We start from the raw sequence: 13,717 nt of genomic DNA on the forward strand, positions 1-13,717 counted from the left end.
TATATATTATATTATACCATTGTACCATCGTTGTGGTCATCTGTGGATTGGCTGCTTTGTCTAATCTACGAAACTACAAATTAATTAAGACGTCATTTACATTTTAAATTCTTTATTAATATTCATTTGTTTACATCTACACATCCATTAGGCCTTTGAATTATTAATATGCTTAAAAAGAACACCGCTCCAAATATATGTCACACATTTTTTTTTATTAAAGAAAAACAAGAGACAAAAGCAAAGAACAGAATCAATGAATCTTCAGCAAATTGAAAAACAATATAAAGGTGCCCACACACACATGCTACACTTTCACAACTTGGTGGAAGTTTAGTGAAAGGATGATGTGAGGGGGATGAAAAGAGGGTAAGGAGAAAGTTGGAATATTGGCTTTTTAGATTTAGTTACTAAATGTAGAGCCGCGTATACATCTGCGAGCCAATCGGTTCGCGAACCGCCTGCAAACCGTTAAACGGAATTATTTTTTCAACGAACCTCCAGCGAACCATAGAGAAGGAACGAAAAAACGCAAGTGAACATCAAATTAAATTCAAAGTAGTACTTATGCAAAGGATCCCAGAGTAAATATTTGGTTTTGTAAATTAAATATCAATCGATTATATTTTATTTTCCTTTAACCACTTCATAATTAAATAAAAAAATTATCAACAAAATCGATAATCACAAATCAACATAAAATAGGTGATGTAGTCTGGAGGTTCGTGGGAAGAAATAAAAACGTGAACTGTGAACAGCAAATTCCTTTGTGATCGTCAAAAAACTGACAGTGGAGAGTCAAAAGCGGTCCCAATCTTGCAAATCAATAGCTCGCATATGAATATGCACCATAATGCTTTTTGTATGACTACCCTTTATAATAAGAATTTAACCATGATTTGGGGTGGTGGAATGACAGTCAAAGAAGACCTTAAGTTACGGGTACATTTGCGAGCCGAACCTCGAATTACGGGAAGGAACGAAGCAGAAGCAAATGCGCTTCAAATTGTTCCTTTCCCATAATTCGAGGCGAGGACCGCGTTTCGGCTCGCAAATGTATATGCAGCATAATATAACTATAGTTGTCTTATTTTCATGGCGTCTCTGTCATACAAGACTTGTCGCACGTTCATCACATTTAGGCCTGGCGCGCATGGTGACTTGTCACGGTCAAAGAGTTTCGTCACTGTCAAAATCCATAAAAGTTACTCTAAAGAAACTGTTGCCGTGATATAGTTACCATATGCGCCTGGCCTAAGTTAAAAAATATATAGGTATGGGAATTAATTGAAGATGTTACTAGTAATTTATTCTTAAATTGAAAGATGAGATCTTGCCGAATATAGCAAAGGTTTAATTAGGAGAGTGTTATGCCGGTAAATTCCCAATTCCCGATTTCGACTGTTCCCTTTTTTTATTTTCTGTGTCCTCTGTTTGATATTTAATTAGGATTTGTTAATATTATCTTCTTCGTAAATGAATTAAGATATTATACATAATAATAATTATGTATTACAGACAGATATTTCCTATTTGTCAAATGTACATGCAGGGCCGGCCCTGTGCAGGAGGAATTGGAGTAGTTCGCTCCGAGCCCCGAAGACTTGCCAAGGAGCCAAGAAACTGACAATACCTACCACCTAATACGGCACCAGGCGCTGTTTACCTCAGGGCCGGCCCTGTACATAAGTAAATATTACATTGGTAATCTTCAAATCCTAAACTTTCTTATGGACAAATTAATGTTGTAATTCTAATATGAGTTGTTCTTTAGGATTCATCTGTGAGTTGCGAGCCCCGTCCAGATAAGGACTTTATTTACGCAACGCAATAATGGTGTTGTTTTTTATTTAAACAATTATTGTTGAGAGTTGCAGACAAGCGCAATAGTTTGTCTGCTAGGCAATTAGTTAGCCAGTGCTGTCATCCAACGGACATCCAATAGTTTCCGGAAACATAAATAAACTATCGCCTTGCAGCAATCTGTTATATAAAATACATATTCTGAGAAAATATAAATGTAAGGTTTTAGTTAACCCATTGAGAATTTACAATTAAAAACTCAGATTGCAATCTATCCATGGATCACATATGTGGTATCCGCGTTTGAGTATAGCTGCCAATGAATCAAATGCGCGACAGCCGTGTAAATTAGGATAATGAAATGCTTGAAAGTCACAGACTAAAGATATAATACAAATGACCTGCCCATAAGGGCGAGGGGAACAAACCAACTTGCACAGAGAGGGGAATGGCGTGGGCGTGTCGTCCTTTTTAGCGATTTGTCAATAAATTAATCGACAGTTTACAGTCCACTTGCATTGTAGAATCAGTATTTAATCTTCAAAAGTAAAATCTACTTACGATTCACTACTCCTTTTTGCAGTGGCGCTAATTTTCCACTGCGTAATACATGCAATTGAGAATCCCACATCAGGCGAACAAAGGTTCGGGTTATTTCCAAAATCAAATAGTATTTAGTTAGACACTTTTATAATTTACTCACCTCAGTAAAAACTGACCTGTGAAATATGAATGAACGCGTTTTGCAAAAACATCCTATAATGGGCTGCACTGCAAACCATTGCCTTACTTTAATGAATTTTACTTTTCTGCGCAGGGTCTAGTTTTTTCGATGTGCATTCGACGGAGGTCTAAGTAAGGGCCAGCCCTGTGCAGGTGCAATTGGAGCAGTCTGCTCCGAGCGCCGACTTGCCAAAGCGCCATGGAGCCAAGGCGTTGATAATACCTAATACCCAACACAGCACTCTCGAGGTTTTTACTAGCGCCAGGCGCAGTTTGGTTAAGTAAAAGTGATGTCGTAGTTTATTGAAGAAATGCTTAAAATTTCTTGGTGCCAAGAAGATTTTCACGTGGTTTGCTTCCAACTCGTCCAACTGATTTCCAGATTTTGTATTAGACCATGACTATGTCTTTTTTGATCTGCGCTAATAGGAGCAAAATTTTATTTGGAAACTAGTCGTTTGGATAACATCACTACTAACTATAATCATGGCATGTAAGCATTGCATATACTCACGGCGTGCTTTTAGCAAAAGGGGACATATATTATATTATGTGTGTGAATAACTCCCTTCTGAACGAGGCTTTAATACGTTAAAGTTGATTTCATCACTCTGAAAGGGACAATATCATATAATATACATGGACATTGTTACTTTTAGCATATTGTTATCTCTTTCTTACTTCAATAAATAATAATTTTACACTGAATAAATGAGCAGTTAATAATTTCGATTATAAACTAACAGTTTATAAGGTTCGCCTAGAGAGAATATTATAATGTGTGGAAAGAAGGGATACAAGAATAATAGTGAATCTTCCTTCAAAGTAAACAGTGAGAGATTACAAAGTTCGCATGTACAAGATAAAAAAATATATGCATAGTCAATAAGACATCAGAGAAATATAATATATATGTAATATAATACACGAAATTTCAGAAACTAGATTTCACTTAATATAAGATAGTCATTGATGCAATACTTCCAAATCTTATACAAAGGTGATTATTATTTCTCATAGAAATCATAAGGTATTAGATATTTTCACAATATTCAAAAGTTTCACAACATTTATAAAACACACAAGAGGATCAACTCGCTAAAGTTTTACAGATAACATGATATCATTACTTTAAATATTATAATATAGTGATGATCATATCTACAGTAAAGCATTCTCTGTCATAGCCCAATCAATCCCACGACAGTCGTCTCTAACCTCACTTTTGCATGCTCCACCGAACTTCGTGAGAATCGAGACTTACAGAGTTAAAATAGGATGTTATTATGTGATAATATTGAGAGGACAACCAATATCGTCTATGTATATCAGTGTAGTTCTGTATGGGATTAATTGGTAGCCCGTACAATTTACATCATAAGCAAACATGTGTACAAACTAGTTTATAGTAAAATGATGCTATTGAAGCAATCACACTGACGAGTGACACTACATTTGCCTAACTTCTAGAAAACAGTCAATTATTAAATGTATTTCTAGCAGTATTCGTTGTGCTAATGTTACATAAGTGAGAATATGTTCCTCATTTTATTATACAAAGTCAACATTTCAAATATAAACAAATCAATTCCATTATTCCTTATTCACCTCTCTTACGAGTGTACTTTACTTTATAAAATAAGACAAACGCCGTGCAAATGTAATAACTCCTTCGCAACAAAGCACACACACAGTACATGTCTTAAAATGTCAAATTAACCAGAGAACAATATTCATCTTGTTGGAGTTTTTAATAAAATTGGTTTATCGTTGAGTTGTGTTTTTAAAATAAACCTGAGACAGTATATTATTGTTCGCCTTTGTATTCTGTTTCACACTATTCAATTTAGCGTATCAAACAAAACACATAACTTTAGTCAACTTCAGTGAGTTACTTTTAGTAGATATATCTTTAAATTTGTGTGGAGCAAAATAACACGCATAAAAACACATTGTGGACTTTTTTAAATGTTTTATGTCACTATTTAAATCAGGGATTCACAGACCGCGACCGTATTTCACATTCTCAAAAATATAGATATAAATTATAGCGACAATTTGAAATTCCCGCCACGCATACAAAAAACCGTTTCTACGTCTAAATCTTGTCTATAATCAAAGGTCTAAATAAAGAAAAATATCCATTCTTGGTGGATAATGCGAAAATGTGAAGTTTATTCGTATCAACCTACACATATGCGAGGAAAAATTTTCAAACAGTTTTCGAATTAATTTTACATTTGTTCACCACAAAATTTGGCAACAAATATTGTGAATTGAATACTGCCAAATCATAAATCAAATTGAATATAGTACTCTCTCAGTAATCCGCTGCTCGTTTATCCGACAACTCCTAAAATGTGCCGTTATTTTTACTAGTTGAAAGCACAAATAAAGCACTATAAATCGCCGGTATTCAAATATCGAATTCAGTAGTCGACCGAGTGCCTAGACTCGAGCAATCTTCGTGGTTCTTGCAAGAGCTTCGCACTGATTACTGTTGTCGTTTTAAACCAATAAGCACTGTTCTTTTAAGAGAAAATTTATAAGAAATTAACAGGACAATTTGGCATATTGAAGATTTTTTCCATGACTTACTGTTTAATACTTAATGAACATAGTTTAATATGTGTATTCGAGTATAAATAATATTGCAAGTTGTTGGAAAAACAAATTTCACAAAATAACTGCACTTATTTTATATATATGCACTATAATTCGCCGCTTTCACTAATTGGACAATTGCCCGGTTTCTGGGGTGGCGGTTAATGAGAGAGCACGAATTATAACAATAATATTTATATTATAACTATGTTAAATAAGTTTTTGTTTGCAGTCTGGTTTTCCTATTAAAAAGTCTGTGCACCCCTGTTGTAGATATGTACACAGGTTTTGCTCTAAGCTGAATTCTTTCTCGTGTGTAAATTTATTAAGGCGATGCCATACGTAGTAATGCAAAATCATGTGTTTTTGGTTTGAAATTTTGGTCGCATAGAAATCTTTCAGATGCTTTAATTAAATACTGCGCGTAGAATACATCTTGGCCTTTGAAATAATCGAGAATTTTTTAAGACTTTTTATAAGCCCAGCAAAAAATAATGTATAGGCCTATGAAAACTGCTTTAAAGTTCAAAATCTCCTACTTAGGAACCCATTTCCGGTTATGATTTTATTGTATAATGTGGAAAATTAAGTTATTTATAAAATGATCGAAAAAAAAAAAAATATTTATGCCTGAACATCCACAAAATAAAATAAAAGACACTTTTTGGCCATGTTTTTTTCTTGCATAAATCAAAACAGGCGGATGGTGTTAAGCGGGAATTTAAACCTTATCGTCATCTACGTAAGGGTTGTTATTGATAGCGGCTCAATTTAAAATATTACACGACGTAGTGCATCGCCTTAAGAAATCAACATTTGCTCCTAAAAAAATATTTGAATACGAAATAGTTTACTGCAGGTTTTTTTTTTAAACCGGTTCACTCTTAAATGCCCACAGCATGGTGAAACACGTCTAAAATAAACAAATTATGAAGTTTTATCGTGCTTAATTTTTGGGTTATTATGCCTCCTTTAGCCAACGTTTCGGACAGCGTTACAGTGTCCATCATCAGACGTGTAGATTGTAAATGAAAGAATTGTATGAATGTTACAATTGATACCGTGTTGCACTAATCTTCTTAAGGTCAGTATTTCGACGTAATAATTACTAGTTAAATAAATTAATGTGGTTTTCGGCATTTAGTTTTGGTGTAGCCGTCCACTACTGGATTCATAGAACTATTAAACTTACATCCCTATTAATATTAATGAGGTTTTATGGATTTCTATTACATACAGCATAATAACCCAAAATTTAATCAAGGTACTTTTGATCTAAAATTAGGTGACCGGATATCGCATCAAAATGACAATTCAACATACCTATAAAAAGTGTATAGGTTACATATGTAACCTATACACTTTAACCTAGTTTTTGTTTCATTACTTTTAATGACTTTATATCACTGTCAAAATTGTCATTTTGAGGAGTTATCATGGAACCCTAAAATATTCAGGATTTCCATCGCGAATTAACAGTTTAAAAAATATCAGTATAATTACATATTGAGGAAATTGGGTATTTTATTTAGTAATTGGAGGAAACCATTGTTATTTCTGTTATTATTCCAAGGTTAACTATATATGTATTTATTTTCTATTCATTATTCCTACATTAGTGTTATCTACTAAGCAACGAGTGCGTTGAACACATGACTCAAAAATCATAAGATATTATCATTAAGTTTAGTGCAACATTCATATTATTAAATATCCTTCGCTGTATCCTCATTCTTTCTTTGACACTCTCTCCATCTGCTGGAATAATTATCAAATCAATCCTTTTAACGTTCAGTGCTACAAATTATGCTCTCGAAAAGTTTCCATTAAGGTTAAACGTAACATACGTTATAATCTACGCGTTCATGAAGGCGTTAATTTAATTATTTTATGAAAATACTTTTTTTTGCAGGCTTCTGGTTTTATAATATTTTTACCTACAAGTCCCAATGGCACGGTGAAATTTAATGGAATTTCAGAATGCATCTAAAATGTGCTAAATATTTCTTATTTTTGAAGTGGTCGTAAAAAGAAATACCACTTTAGAAACTAGATAAAATTGTCTTTGAAATAAAAATTGATTTTTCTAAAAAATACATTTTTAATATTAAACATTAAAATGTTACCAAAAAAACTTACCTGGACATTTTGACTCGAAACGTCCATAATTTTGAAAGAATTCGATATTTAGAAAACACATTCCTTTTGTATGGGGAATTAGTAAGAAAATTGTCAATTCACTATGTATGCCGTTTATACAATAAAAAAAAAATAAAAAAATTTTCTCAGTGAAAAAATCCATCCATTTTGTAATCATACATTTTGACAATTTTTTTGAGTTTATCTATGTAATTATGTACAAATATTTGAGTCAAACTGAGAAGACTAATTATTTATCCATCTAACGGTGGAAATATCACATATCTACGCATTATAGAAAAAAGATAAAAATATATTGCCGCCCCGGTCAGATCTGTCCTTCAAAGGCTATAATGGAATATGATGTTTGTGGCTAGTAATGTCCTCCCGAGGATTGAAGGGTTAAAATATTAAGACAAAATATTTGTTTGCACCTTTACTACAAACGCACTATGAATATGAACAAATAGTTTTGTCGGTATTAAAACTTAACTCTTTCAAGAAAGGCCTACCAAGACAATATTGGAATGAATCACCAATCCCATAATTTAATTGCAACACGATAATAAAATTAACGCTATCTATAATGCGTAGATTGTAGCATATGTTACGTTTAACCTTAAGTACCTATTTAAATATGCATTAAATTTTAATAGTAAAAACTTATAATGTCGATTTTACTAGTTTGAGAGATTTAATTAATTCATTTATATATTTATTTTATTTTATCTATGTAGTATTTTTGGAATCTGTTGAGTAAGATGTTCAGGAGGGCTTTTTTAAAAGTTCCGAGACTCTATTAGAAAAAGTTATCTTTCCGATATGTCGAGATTATCTTAAAATTTTACAAAAATATTGATAAATTTAAATACAAAAAAATATTATTACACAGTATTGGCTGCTAATGAAGTAGCTAAAGTGTGATGAATATTATAATGTTTGTAAAAGGGATTTTTTATATTATTCACTATACGTTAAGTAAACATCTAAATGAGTTTACGACAACCATTTTGAAAAATTGAATAGTTCTAATAATAATTCTTTTGATTGGTCTTTAGGGCAACATCAGCGTATCGTTCTAGAAAAAAAGTACAGTAATCTCTCATTAACAGTTCCACTTATCTGCAGTCAAAACTTGACTAAAATCACTGAATAGATGATACATGCTAGAAATGTGTAATGGAAACTAAGTCATCACTGACATAATGGGGCACGAGGACGATCGATGTCAATTTGTTGTCAATGTACTCTCGACTAGCATTTCGAGGAAGATCGATGTCAATTTTTTGTCAATGTACTTATGTCATTGGCAATGTGTATTGAAGTGCGATTGACCTCAATATTTTTACTTCAGTTGCTTTGTTAACGTGTGCGACAATATCTAAAATATGCGAATACAGTGATAATCTTTTGATTAACTTTTAATAACTCTGGACAGTCGCGATATAATGCTATAAGTAAAACAAATATCATTCCGCGATGAAACTGTATTCGAAAGGGCTCGATAGGTAAGAGCAATTGAACGATTGTCACTCGCACCGTCAATAGCGCATGTCTATGCGCTCAATTAAAGTACACGTCATTATCCCCATCAGCCTCAATTATTTCAATTGCGTCAGTAAATAATCAATTGGCAACAATTGTCAATTGCTCCAATGACTCAACTTTATGGTACATTTATACTGTTGATATTAAATAAATAACTAAGTACCTATTGACAGTTGATTTTGATCGCTTCTGGAGCGCTTCATACTTTTTAATTCTAACCCATTTACATGCGCTCTGACTCTCTAAGGCTTGTCTGACATCGTTAATTGTCATCCCATTTAATTAAAAATTGTATAATTAGTTATACGGAATTTTAATCAAAGATTTTAATGCTGGCTTTTTCAACACAATCTGTCCTATCATGCAGCATTTTTGACACAATATTTGTGCATTAGTGAAACTTCATGGATCATATCGTACGCCCCATCCACGCACGGGAATGGCTGTTTATGAATTACATATGCAACAGCTACTTTAAATTCTGAACAAATAATTACATGCATTGGTTTCTAGTTTCATTAGCTTCAGTTTAGCGCATTGCATGAAACATTGACGTGGTTAATAAGAGATTACTTTACTTCTTAAACAATTTGTATAGCCGAGACGCTCGAGTAATAAACGAAAGGTGGAATACTGGCAGATTTGAAAGCAAAGTAAATATCCATCTATTTGTTGTTTGTTGAACTCATAATCTCACACTAAAGTATATTCTCTCACGACCAACATGTATACAGTCTTATTTTGATATATTTCATGTCAAATTTACATTTATAAAAAATATTTTGCCTTTTTCTTCAAATCACATCTCTGGAACAAGCTGCTCAAATCCCTATTGCCCGCAACTGTCACAACCCAATGTAAAATTGCCCGTAATTCTATTATATCCTTTTTACATTTATACACAAGCGATAATGCCCAATCAATTATATGTGTATGCAGATGACACAAATTGGCAATAAATTATTGATCACTTCAACAATTCTTTCGCTTATTGCTTTAATTTTCTACAAAAAAAATGTGAGAATAACATTATGACACGTTAGGTCATTCTTCCACAAGGATACACAAGTATAAGATACTCACGTCACAAACAACTTGCCGCATACAGTCACTATTGAAATCACGAGACCCCCGTTGTCACCAATTGAATTCTCGAAACATCAAAACTAGAATGCTTTCGTAACCTCACTCGTAACCAAACTGTTGCTCTAGTTGTCATTATTATATCCTGTCATTCTTTGTTCTTAGCATTGATCTAAAGCATAGGCATTGTTACAAAATGTCTGACACAAGTGAAGCCATGTTTAAAGTGTCAACGACGTGGGTGAGTACAACCTCAACCGGCTGTTTGCGGGAGATCGGCGTCGCCGATGAGGTTACAAAATTTCGGCAACGTGCACCTGTGTACGAAGCTCCGTGCAGATGTACGACGATATCGCCACGATAATTAAATCATCGATTACCGATACTTGCATATCCCTGCAGAAGAAGACCGTACAAGTTCAGAAGTTATAAATCAAAATATGTTTACATATATACCTTTACACTGTCCAGTTATAATATTTCAAAATGAAAAGCAGAATTAAATCTACAATGCAACAGAAGCTTTACAGATTTTTAACACTGAGAATTACGTTTTGAGCGGCACAATTCAAATACATATTGATTGCAATTACGTAGAACTACTAATTGTTTGTACATAATACATGTAATACAAAAGTTTATTACAAGCCAAAATAAACAGAGCATTTATACTGTAATGCTTACACAATCAATAGTGTAACAGCATTTAGTTACTGGTCTTTAAAACCGAATGTTATTGAGCGAAACCACGAATAATTATTGTTCAGTTAATGAGCTAACTTCAGCAACGAGGAATAAACTTCTTTTAAATAATATGTACTGCAACTGACGTGTTATTATGATTTAGTCACTGTGACTATTGCTTTATTAGCTTTACCATCTGAGATTTTCATGTACAAGCAATAACACATAGATGTTGTTAATAACACACACCTGTTTAAATAAACCGCCTTGTTTCAATTCCCATTAGTCCTGGGTCGATCTCGACCCAATGGCGAAATGATCAGTTTCTTTTAAACACAGAAAAAATACAACAGATCGATCGACAACAGATCGATCGCCAACAGATCGATCGACCGCCGTGGTGACATAGATAATAAATGTATAAATTGTTAATATAGATGGTTAACCCCTAGGAGACGGAGCCCTGCATTTGCAGTGTGGAGGAATAGTTCCCAAGCACGTCATGAAGCACTGCAATTACAGTGTCCACCTTATGCGTTCATTTTGCCTTTGGATATTTCTTCTACTGGCTTTACTTCAACAAGTGGGTATTAACCTCGTTACGGGTTAATCTCTATTTCTGTTTCGCTGTCGTCCACAGGCTGGGACTGCAATTATTTTATCTACCATCTCTATTTTTCGACCTGATATATAAAATATATACATCTATGGTCGCTCGCCATGCCTGTCACAGGTGCTGACAGTCGATCAATTGATTTTTGAAAAAGTGATTGGATCGATTATTGATGGTTCATGATCAATCCAGGACTAACTACTTCCATTCAATTTTTAATTTACACAACACAATTTCCTTTGCGAGTAAATCCGGCCGTTCGTACCAGTATGAACATTTAAAAATTGGAACTGATGGATGTTTCAAGGAAATTATCAAAATAACATAAAAAATATTTTAAATCTAGACAAACTATTAGGGTAGGTACCTACTCATAATAATATATTTTACGTCTTATTTGCAGGCCATTTTTAAAAGTGGAATTACGCAAGTGGTGTTTCATTCTCTAGTTAATAAATAATATTATTCACTATGTAATCTCCGTATTATATTATGTACTACAAACCCTCTGACTATGTTATGTTTATATTATTAAAAAACTATTACAATCCTAGGCTCGAAACTATCTATTTTATTTCTACTCTAAACATCCATACGTTACTTTACGTATATAAAAAAAGAAATAATAATATTACTTTTCTAGAAAGCTGCACGGTTATTAGAATACATAATATTATTAAATACAATCACATTTTGGAAATACCACTTCAGTGTCAATTCATATTGAAGTGTAGCCGATGATACATGATAATAGAAACAAAGGAGATATGACACGGAAGTATGCCGACTGTACGACCAAACTGCGCAGACTATCAATGAAAGTTATGCATTTGGTTTGTAGGCAGAAATACAGAGCAGGCATTGCCGATACGCAGTATGATATTGGTGACACTTTTATGTGCGCTATTTTATACTAATAATGGTTTAAAAGAGTTTTAAAGAGAGTGTACGGAGGCATCATAAGGATGCACTATTCCTGTATAAAGTAGTTAACAAAAATATTCAATGCCCAGAGTTGCTAAACAAGATTCCATTCAATGTACCTGCGCGTTCAACACGCTCTTGTGTCCTGTTCAGGGTTGATCAAAGCAAAACGAACTCTAAGCAGAATTCTTGCCTGAACAAACTATGCAATAATTACAAATTATCCAAGGTTGATATTTTCAGTTGCAAACTTACAAAATACAAGAGGTCCATAAAAGAATATTTCTCTGATGGTTTGTGAATAATGTTTATGTCTCTATTGTTTATTTCTCTATTATGATTTGATTTATATCTACATCCTCTCTCCTTGGATATAAATGTATTGATGAATGTATTGTTTTGTAAATTTTTCATTTTATATAATCTTTTGTTTTGTATAAATTTTTCAATTCATATTCCTTTCTCACAAATTTAAATAACTTATTCCATATTATGCTGTTTCAGTAGAGGTAAAGTCACAAGGAGGAAATCCATAATTGGTTTTATTTTACTATACACGGTGTCCGGAAACTCGTAGTACAAGCGGGAAACTGGAGAATCTACACCACATGGGGAACCCAAATAAACATTAAGTTTTTTGATTTGAGCATTTTCACAAAAAAAACCAAAAAAAAATATTTTTCGGCTATTTTAGGGTTAAAGTTTTTTTCTGGTGTTTAGGGTTGAACAACAGATGTTTTAACCCTGCAGAGCAGAAATATTTTATGATTACACCGGATTAAATGAAGGGTGATTTCAAAATAATGCTTCAAATCCGAGTTTCTTCATTTGTTTTACTTTCAAATAGTTTTAATTAGTTGGGTACTTTGATCTTCAGTAATAATTTATAAGAATTTGAATAAAAAAAAAATAAAAAAATCAACTTCTAACTCGATTTACTCGATAACGAAAGCTCAAATCAAAAAAAAATATACTACAAAATCGACTCCAAATGTGATGTAGATTCACCAGTTTCCCGCTTGTACTACGAGTTTCCGGACACCCTGTATAATACTTAGGTATAAACTGATTAAATGTAAACTGTCGATTTCCCAAAAATGAAATAAATAAATAAAAGAGCAATTCCACTAACATAGTTAAAACAAAAGAAAGCATTACTTAACCTGTCACCGGACATGATGTTACAAATATACAAAATATATGTGTGAACTCTCCTGGAATATGTTTTCCAAACTAGAGTACATATTTTTCACCATCAAGAGAAATACAAATCTCGGTGGACACTCAAACTAAATATCTTTTGCATCCAATCCTAGGAAACACTTCCTCGCAAATAGAGTAATGGATGCATGGAACAAACTTCCACAACAAGTCATTGGCACTACTAATAAAAACCAATATAGAGCTCGAAGGGATTTTTATTTGTAGACTAACTTATTTTAAAATTTAAAACTACTCAATTACTGTTATTGTGAAATAAGACATGAGCGCGCCAGCAAAATGCTGTCTGCTCAATAAATTATAATAATAATTGTCTCTGCTTTACTTGCAGATTTCTGTGTTGGGAACTTTTTGATAAAGTAAAAGGTTCTTTTA

The sequence above is a fragment of the Hesperophylax consimilis genome, chromosome 19 (genome assembly GCF_061612785.1).
Source record: "Hesperophylax consimilis isolate HC1 chromosome 19, BYU_Hcon_1.0, whole genome shotgun sequence".
Lineage (NCBI taxonomy): Eukaryota > Metazoa > Arthropoda > Insecta > Trichoptera > Limnephilidae > Hesperophylax > Hesperophylax consimilis.